This window comes from Geospiza fortis, unplaced genomic scaffold (genome assembly GCF_000277835.1).
Source record: "Geospiza fortis unplaced genomic scaffold, GeoFor_1.0 scaffold161, whole genome shotgun sequence".
In the NCBI taxonomy this organism is placed as follows: domain Eukaryota; kingdom Metazoa; phylum Chordata; class Aves; order Passeriformes; family Thraupidae; genus Geospiza; species Geospiza fortis.
The window spans coordinates 625,513-634,963 of record NW_005054375.1 but is presented as its reverse complement, the minus strand read 5'-3'; the positions used below and the strand labels follow the sequence as shown (position 1 = coordinate 634,963).

Genomic DNA, 9,451 nt, shown 5'->3' with positions numbered 1-9,451 from the left:
GGTGGAGGAAGGGGGGGGGGGGGGGGGGGGACATTTTGTAAAATGTTAAATTTTAGTCATTTCACTTCAGCACTGCCCTGAGAAATATGAATTTTTAATGTGAGGCTTTAAAGAGGTTTTTTCCTATAAGAGATATTCCAACACAAATTTAGCCCCATATTTATTCTCAGATGATTGCTATTTTTAACATTTAAAAGTTTTTTAGTAATTACCTTACTGAGAATCTGACAGAAACATTTCGGGCATGCTCAGATGTTCAGTCTATAGTTTTCTACAGAAACATGAGCAAAGTAAAGGGCATCTTGAAAGCAGTGAGGTTATTAAGAAGCAATTTCTGTCTCTGCCCTTCTTTTGATGTATTGGTTATCAGGTTCTGACAGGGATACAGATTTCTAGATTTAGGGTAGTGCAGTCACAGATCAGATCTGAAAACTCAGTGTTCACAGGAGTTGCAGGCACAGGACTCACTGGAGCCTGTGGGTTTGGATGTTGTGCAGAACTAAGCATGTGCCTGAATTCCACATAAAATTGAGATGTAAATTAATCAGGTGCCACATCCAGCAGCCTTGAGTGATACTAAATGTAAGGACTGTCCCCTGTAAGAGGAAATTCATCAGATCCGGTGCTTAAGTTGTGGCCTGCAGCCTTGTATAAAATGTGATATTGTCAGAGAGCTGGTTTATGATTGATTGTGCAAATCTAGAGAAGATTATATCAGTCTGCAAGAAATTCACAATCACATATACCTGATACTTTGCTCCATCTACAAGAAAGGGTTAGAGATCATCCTTTGGATGTGATGATCTCAAAAGAATGGTGAGCTGACTGGTCAATAGAATATGCCTGTGCAGAGTGTGTACAGATAGATGAGGGTGTTCTTTAGTTTTCACAGTTTGGAAATTAATTCTCTCTTATATCAGTACTATAATATTCTCAGATATTCACTATTGAGGGATTTCCCTTTGATATTATTTTTTTCTTTCTTGTGGTACTCTGTCGGAAACTCTGTTTCTACTTGAAACAGTTAGAATAACTCCAAATACTCTGGATAATTTCCATTATTCTGTGATCCTATATGATATAATAAAAACAATCATAAGTACACTTTTAACATGCCACAGATATCAAAGATTTTAGAACCACAGCAGTATTTCCAACTTTACCTCCTGTATTGTCATATTTCATGGTTAGTTTCAATAAATTGTAAGCCAACATGATTAATTTTGCTCCATATTTTCTTGCTCAGTTTAGCATGCAAACCAAGCAGCAAAAATAAGAAACCAATAAAGCATTAGGTTGGTTCATTATTTGCAAACCCATTCCTACATAATTTTCACTTTAGAGTAACTTCTGTTAAATGTCTTTGGTCTTGCTCTTCTCCAAATTAGGAAACATGAACAGACTTGCTAAGATCATAGTGGTGACTACAACAGTTTGTGGGAGGAATGTAATTAGGGAGATGTCATGAAGCTGGATCCACTGAAGGTCATCAAGTGCTCCTCAGTTAAGACATTACTGTAGTCATCCCTTATGGGGATCTGGTCTATCATCTATAATTAGCTAATTAGCATAATCTGTCATAAAGATTTTTTTCTTCCATACCTGTGGATGATGTGTTACTTGCAGCTAGTTTTAATATACAATATGAATTATGATTAATTTCCCTTTTCTCCATTGACCATTTTTTTTCTGCTCTCTTCACATCTGGACATTTCTACATGCACATACATATGCAAAACAAAATAGTAGCAAAATATCATACACTAAAAATATATGCCCTATTGAATAAGTAATGGTAGGAAGCATTTAGTTTGTGACAAATGGAGCCTGCTGTGGCTGAGATTTATTGCCAATTGTTGTGATATCTCATGTGATAACTAGTACGGTGCTTGTACTTGAAAATGGGCCTGAGCACAAACTGGCATTTCCCCTGAGAATATAGATAATGGCAGCCAGTTACTTCGGCAGCTCATGTTCATTCTTCATTCTATACCCCTTCACCTTTTGTGTCCTGAAGTGTGGAGGGCTGTGTGACAAGTCTTTTTGTGGTGAAGGGCCATGGAGTCTAAATGCTGGACTTTGGTTTCAGAGGACCTAAACCTTCAGCTAAAGTGGTCTAGTCCTTTCCTCTTGAAGAAAGTGTTCTTAGCAGAACTTCTCAAAAGGCAAAAAGGGAAATTTACTATCTTTAAGTTACAAAACAGTCTGTCATGGACATAGGGGCAGCACTCCCAGCACTGTATTCTGATCGTGTTTGGAGAAAGGGATTGTCAGGATCCCCATCACACTGTTGATAAGATGGTTTCTCACCATTTGATGCAGTACTTGCAGACAAATTGTTGTCTTTACCTGGAGCTCAACTGGGGAGGGTGGTTTGATTGCAGAAGGTAGTTCTGTTGTCAGGTTACAGAAGCAAGGGAACTGTATTGTGAAGTCTGAAGAGCTAGCAAAAGCTTCCTAGGGCAGCTTAGCCTTTGCACTATGCAGAGAATTCTGCCCTACATAAAATGAGAAATCTTGTCAGCAGAGCAGCCTCTGAGATTGGCATCACTTGGGGAGAAAAGAAAGGGAGAAAAACCCTAACAGAAGTCCCTCAGAGAAAAAAAGTCTTATATCCATACACACAAGATGTTCCTTGGTGTTGCTATTAATTATTTACATGAAAAAAATTTGTCGATCACCCCAGGCAAAAAATACACATTATAACTTTGCCCACTAAAGATTTAATTACAGTTTCCTGCTATATATTGCTCTAAAGCTGCCCTTCAAGTTAGCCCCAGCGATTTACCTCTCCTGGTGTGCCTGCTCTTACACACAATTTAGCGTTTGCATCTTATCCCTGTACTCACGTGGATCAGAGGGGTACACTTAAACTGCAGGACAGTTACAAGCAAGGTTATTGCTTTTTTCTCCAGAAACACAGCAGTGCTTTGCTAGTAGAGGAACTCTGACCTGCTGTGAGCTCTTGAAAGAGCACTGCAGTTTTAGGAATATGTGTTCATTTAATTGAGTCCCAGCAGCCAAAGCTTCTGTGAGAGAAGGGAATCCTGCATCCAGAGGATGCCAAGGTAGATCAGGAGATAAGATCTCCTGGAGTGGGAACTAGGGAGTGAAGAAGGAGGGTGTACATCAATTTCTGCAGGACCCTCCTGCCAAAGTGAGAGGGGTCATGGGGAGATCTCCTTGGTGTGCGCAAGTACCTAAAGGCAGGGTGCAAAGAGGACAGAGCCAGGCTCTTGGTGGTGCTGAATTGTGGAAAGAAAAACACTCCACAACTTGGCGAAAGCCGTAAAGCCGGTATGTTTAATACAGCACGGGACGCATGTGGGGATCGCTCCCCTTAAAACACATGGGTAACCCTAGAACTCCTGATCCTCCCTTACTAATCCATATGCACGGAATTTCACAATAGGTTCATATGCTGTGATTATATTGTAAGAGTTCTATTGTCATTACATTGCGAAGGTTCCATATTACCAGAGTTTCATACCTCCTTGATGCTTCTTGCAGGCATCTCCTCTAGGCACTGACTCTTCCTTGTCCTCGTAATAGCCAACTGACTCCAGTTCCTCTCAATCCACTCTTTTATAACACTCTTCTTATTGGCTACAGGTGTGGCCTGTTAACATCAGGCCGGCTCCTCATCTGTAGTAATTGGCTCAGCTGCAACTCTTTAGGGGATAAGATTACTTTCTATACTACCTTTATTTACGTATATTCTACTCCCCTACAATTCCCCCTTTTTTTTTAATTACAGAGTTGCAGCATTTCTAGAAGTACATATTCAAATAAATTAACATTATGACATATTCATATAGTTCATTCAGAACCAATAGCTATACAGATGTTCAGACAACATATTACAGTATGAATATATATATTCCTGAGTGTTGGTTCAGTTTTGCAGCTTTTCTCAGTTTACAAAGCACTTCTTTTCAAAGTCTTTTATACTTCTATTTAACAAACACTAATAGCTGCAATTGATATATTTTACCAATAGTTTAGTCCTTTTCCCCAAATCCACGGGGTCATATAGTCGAATCCTATTTCCCTGAATCCATGGGGTCATATAGTCTAGTCCCGAATCCACAGGGTCATCCCAAGTCCACAGGGTCATATAGTTTAGTCCTGAATCACATCGGGGTCACGATTTGTTGTCATTACATTGCAAGAGTTCCATATTGCTAGAGTTTTGTACCTCCTTGGTGCTTCTTGCAGGCAGCTCCTCTAGGCACTGACTCCTCCTTGTCCTCACAGTAGCCAACTGAGTCCAGTTCCTCTCAATGCACTCTTTTATAACACTCTTCTTATTGGCTACAGGTGTGGCCTCTTAACATCAGGCCTGCTCCTAATCTTTAGTAATTGGCTCAGCTGTGACTCTTTAGGGGATAAGATTGCTTTCTATACTACCTTTATTTACCTACATTCTATTCCCCTACATTCATACATATTAATTTTACTGATTTTTGCATTACCCTTGCAGCTAGTTTTTTATCAGAAAGTACAGGAAGAACTCTTGGGTCACTCTGCCCTGTCTCCTGCTGTCTCTCTGTCTGTTTTAAGAGTTCAAGGGGCCCCCCTATTATCTCCGTGCTTCGGCTGAAGCAGTTTCTTTGAGCATAGGTTTTTTGTTAGAACAGGCAGACCAAATAGCTATGTTTGCAAGCTACAGACTTAATTCAAAGAGGTACATTTCACCTAAATCTGAAATTAATTTCTACTCTGGAAAATTTCCACTCTGTCTCAGTGGCCAGTGACTGGGCATCCCCCAACACACTCACTGTGTGGCCTGTGTTAATTTCAAAGTGCTTCTTGTCTTCTCCTATCTATGGTTTCCCACGATCCTGCTGTTTTTGATTCAGAACTCCCAGACCAGCAGCACTCGAGGGTTTCAGGGCCAGCCATCAATTTTGTCAGGTCTCTTCTTCTTGTAAAATTGTCCTAAGAAACTAGGTAGCTGAAGGCTTGTAGGATTTTTAATAGCATATTTAAAGTTCTTTTGGTTTGCCTTCCAGGTTTTTTGTGTACTTAAGATGTGCTTTCAGATTTTAAAATGGAAGAGCTAGAAATTTCTTTTCAAAGAGAAAAATGCAATGTCCAGGACATCATTTAGTATCAGAGGAATCTTTGTAATCCTGTTACCTCCTCAAGCAAAAAAAAACCCACCCTAAAACATTATTCATGTTTTTGTTTCCCAGAATTTCTGTGATTAGAAGAAAAAATTTAGTTGTCATGGTTTAACCCCAGCCAGCCACCAGGTACCACACAGGAACTCACTCACCCCTCCACCAGTTTTGGGGGGAAGAGAATTGGAAGGGTAAAAGTGAGAAAACTTGTGGGTTGAGATAACAACAGATTAACAGGTAAAACAAGAGTCATGCAAGCAAGCAAAGCAAAAAAACAAAGAATTAATTCACAGCTTCCCAAGGGCAGGCAGGAACTCGGCCTTCTCCTGGAGAGCAGAGCCCCATTGCACATATCAGTGACTTGGAAAGATAAACACCAGCACTCCAAACATGTCCTCTTCCTCCTTTTTTCCCCCACTATATACTGATCATGGTGCTATATGATCTGGAATATCCCTTTGGACAACTGGGGTTACCTGTCCCAGCTGTGTCTCTTCCCACACACTCCCAGCCCCTCACCAGCGTGGCTGTAGGAAAAGCAGAAAAGGCCCTGGCTCTGTGTAAGCTCTGCTCAGCAATAACAAAAACATCTCCATATTATCAGCCCTGTGTTCAGCATAAAATCAAGATTTAGCCCCATAGCAGCCACTGTGAAGGGAATTACCTCCACCCCGGCCAAACCAGCCCAATTTCCTCCAATGTGGTTTGCAGCTGTCTGTCCTGGATTGAGTCTCTAGCCCAGCACACATCAGTCCTTTGCAAGTGAAGGAGAGATTTCCTTCTCATTCACTAGCTGAATTGTGGAAGAGGAGGGGAAGAACAGGCTGGAGAGAGTCTGCTTTCTAGAGGCCTAAGAAAGCCTGGAGGTATGTGTTAGGAGGTTAATTTTGCCAAGTAAAGAACAGGGCATATTCTTATAAGCTACAAATGCTTCTACATAAACTAGTTAGGAAAAGATTCTGCTTTGTGGTTTTGGAAGCTGACTAATAACTTCAAAACAAACACTGAAGAATCAGAAAACATTTTGCTTCAAAGTAAACTACAAGAATAGATGCTTGTATTTTTTCAAAACAAAAAAATATGAAAAAAATAAAGTCTTTTATTTTTAAACTATATTCAAGCAGAGTTTTTTAATCATTATTACTGGAAGAGACAAGCACAAAGTAAGAACTTGGAGAAGTCTGTCTTAAGTTTTAGAAGATGAGCATGTTATTTACTGCTCTATCCACACCATACACAGGAGAGTTTGCAGACATGTGGAGATGAACAGGATTCTACACAGGGACAGGAGAAATGTCTTCATTGAGCCTCTCCTTTGAAACATTAATGCAGTTAAAGTAACAAAATACTTCCAATGCTAGCAATGTGGACCCACAAATCCCTGCTCTGTTCTCAAGTGAGAACCATTTCTGGAAGAATGGCCCAAGAATTTTGTTTGAAAGCTGAAAATTTTCATAGGTCACTGCTATTTAATAACTGCTTCCCTGTAGTCATTCTGTTGATTACTTAGTCCTGAACTCTTTTATAAAATAACCCCTCTCTTTCCATTGGTGCTGTTCATGACAGACTTTAATAAAAATAAACTTTACACTCAGTTCCCTGAGTGAGATGCAATTTCTGGGTTGACATCCCTCAAAAGAAGCTCAGAAAGGCAGGAGGTCTCATGAGTTATTAGATGTTAAGGGATCAGTGAAATGTGAAGAAGGAATACAGTCAATAGTCTTTTTTTTTGCTTATCTCTGCTAGATGTTTTAAGACTTAGCCCAGGAACTACAGCATCTAACAACAGGTACTACTGGAATGTGCTCCTCTTGGAAATCTCAGAACAGGATATCAGGGATCCCTAAAACTTCAGTTATTTGCTGTGTGAACCCATCCAAGTATTTAGATGAAGGTCCTGTGAGTTGAAAGGCACCTATCCCAAGTCATATTCATATAAATCCATGCAGAACTAGTTGTGACCAGGGAACTGTGGACATTAGAAACTGGAGAGCAGGAAAAAGATCATACTGATCACTGCTAGAGAGGTATCAGTGAGATGAGAGCAATGCTGTTTATCTCTTCCTGGGAACTGTCCTGCCAGTGTTAGGTATGCCTGGAGCAATCAGACACTGTAATGACAGAAATCATCTGAAACACAAAATAATAAGCAATTCCAGTCATTCCCACCTTATACAGTTCAAAATGTGTTCAACACAAGGTTTTCAAGTGCTACATTAGAGTGAAAAGGCTAACTGCTTTGGAATACATGAAGTGTGACTTCCCACATTAGTAACAGCTCAGATAGTTTTATCAAATCTACATAAATTGTAGCCAATTAAGTTGACAGTATGATCTGAAATATCTCAGCTCTGATGTGATAATCAAACGAATTTTCTTCTAAATTTAGTGCCTCATCATTTTGTTTTATAGATTTTATTCATTTCATTTGATAGAAGACTACCTAATTATGTTCTCACAGCCTTGTGCTTAAAAACCACATAAATTACTGCATTACTGTACTTTGTCATCTCTTGCAGAACTGGCTCCATGTGGCATGAGCCTTGTCACCCCTGTCCAGGAGCAGGCCATCTACAAGTGTCCCAAGCCCTGATTTGTACTCAGGACTACGCCTGCTTCAGCCACCATATTGTTCCTGGTGTGCCTTCTTTTAAAAAATGTAGCTCTTTTAGTGCCAAGGCTACCTCTGTTTCACACTTGTTTGCAAATTTATTCAGAGAATAATATTTTGTAGTTTGAGCTCACTGTGCAGGTAGAACATTCTATGTAGGTAGAGCTCACCATGACACTGATCCCAAGATCCATTGCCCCACTGTCAACAGGACTGAGGAAATGCTAAGCTTCCAATGTAGTTTAGTTTTGCTGACCCTATCTGCTGCTGGTTTAATCTCCTAATTTCCCTTTGATTTGCCAGAGGAGTCTCAAATACGCTGTATTTCCATGTGAACAAATGACACAGCATAAATGAGCATTTCCCTGCAGAAATATGTATTAGTTTTACTCTCACTGTTGGTCATAACTTATTTTTCAAATTTGATTTGCTATGGGCTGTAGCTAGCTGAAGGGAGACTCAGCTGAACTAACCTTTACTTCACCTTGGGAACAAGTATAATGCCTGGTTTTCTGTCTTGCCGTTTACTGGTCATAAGAGTAGGGCTGCATTTGCTTCTGACTGCAATTGACTGAGGTTCGTGTACAGATATGGGTTCCATCAAAGCAGAATAAAGCCCTCAGTCCTGCTCTTCAGAACGCACTCCCCCACCTTGGTAAAGTTGATGTAGCATTGCTTTTAATTTAATAACTCAGCTATTCAATGGATAAAAGAAATAAATCAAGTCCTTCAGCTTTTAGCTCTCCTGGGTCTTTGTTCTCATTTATTGCCTTGGAGCACACCTTGCCTTAAAATTGCTGTTCCTCCTACGAGAATTTGCAGAGCTTTTCAGGGCACAGCAGAGCAATCTCGGAGCAGTGGTGGCAGTGGCCAGGGATGCACTCGGGAGGGAGGCGCTGGCCGGGATTGCCCCGCTGCCATCGATGCAGGAACGGGGCTGGGACAAAGGGACAGAACGGGGATGGGACAAAGGGACAGCAATGGCTTTTACTGAGGAAACAGCAAAGAACAAAAGGCTTCCCCCAGAGCCAAACTGCTCCTGTTCTGAGGGGAGGATGATGACAATAACTGGATATTGCTGTTTCAAAGCTTTGAAATGTGCTGCCTTTGTACAGAAGATGAAACCAACATGAAGTATGTACTGAAATGGAAGAAAATGCATATGCAAAGACTTGAAACCAAATATTTGAGCTAAAATAGGGAAAAGAACACCTTCAGTTTTTCTATGTTTGCAAATCACACTGCTCTTGAGTGCAGTATCCTTCCCAAAGATTGTTAAAGATGGGATACAGTATGTCCTCTGCTAAAATTAATGATCTCAGACCTCCATTAAATACTTAATGAAGGATCTCAAACCTTTTAATTTTGAATTTCTCAATTTCCTTGGTTTTGTGGTTTTGTCTGAAAACATTTGAATTGATCTGTCTCTTCAGGCTTTGAATAGAAGCATTTATTTTTGAAAAATATGTAATATTTCTCTCTTTTAGCTCTCAAGAAAAAAAGAGCTCTCTCTGTGAAGACGAGGCATACTTTCAGTTTTTCAGTCCATTTTGCTGAAAGTAAAGTGAGTGCAGATGGGTATATCACACATGTACCCTTTTTTTAGTTTAAGCCCTTCATTAAAACAGCAACGAAGAGTGTAGTAGTGCATCTCTTTGTGCTTTTAATATGCTTCTAAATTTTTTATTCTGGAACAGAATCTATGTGCTATCAT

The 9,451-nt window shown here is 40.1% G+C and overlaps 1 protein-coding gene across 3 annotated transcripts in view; it reads left to right on the top strand.

Annotated features, from left to right (window-relative positions):
- Positions 1-9,451, top strand: part of SMPX (small muscle protein X-linked) — a 42,407-nt gene that overhangs the window by 14,065 nt on the left and 18,891 nt on the right. Inside the window, exon 5 of one of the 3 annotated variants that reach the window (XM_031060209.1) lies at positions 7,646-7,686. The exons of the other annotated variants lie outside the window; for them this stretch is intronic. The gene's annotated coding sequence lies outside the window, so the exon portion shown is untranslated. Of the gene's footprint in view, positions 1-7,645; positions 7,687-9,451 lie in introns of those variants that run through there. 3 annotated transcript variants of the gene reach the window in all.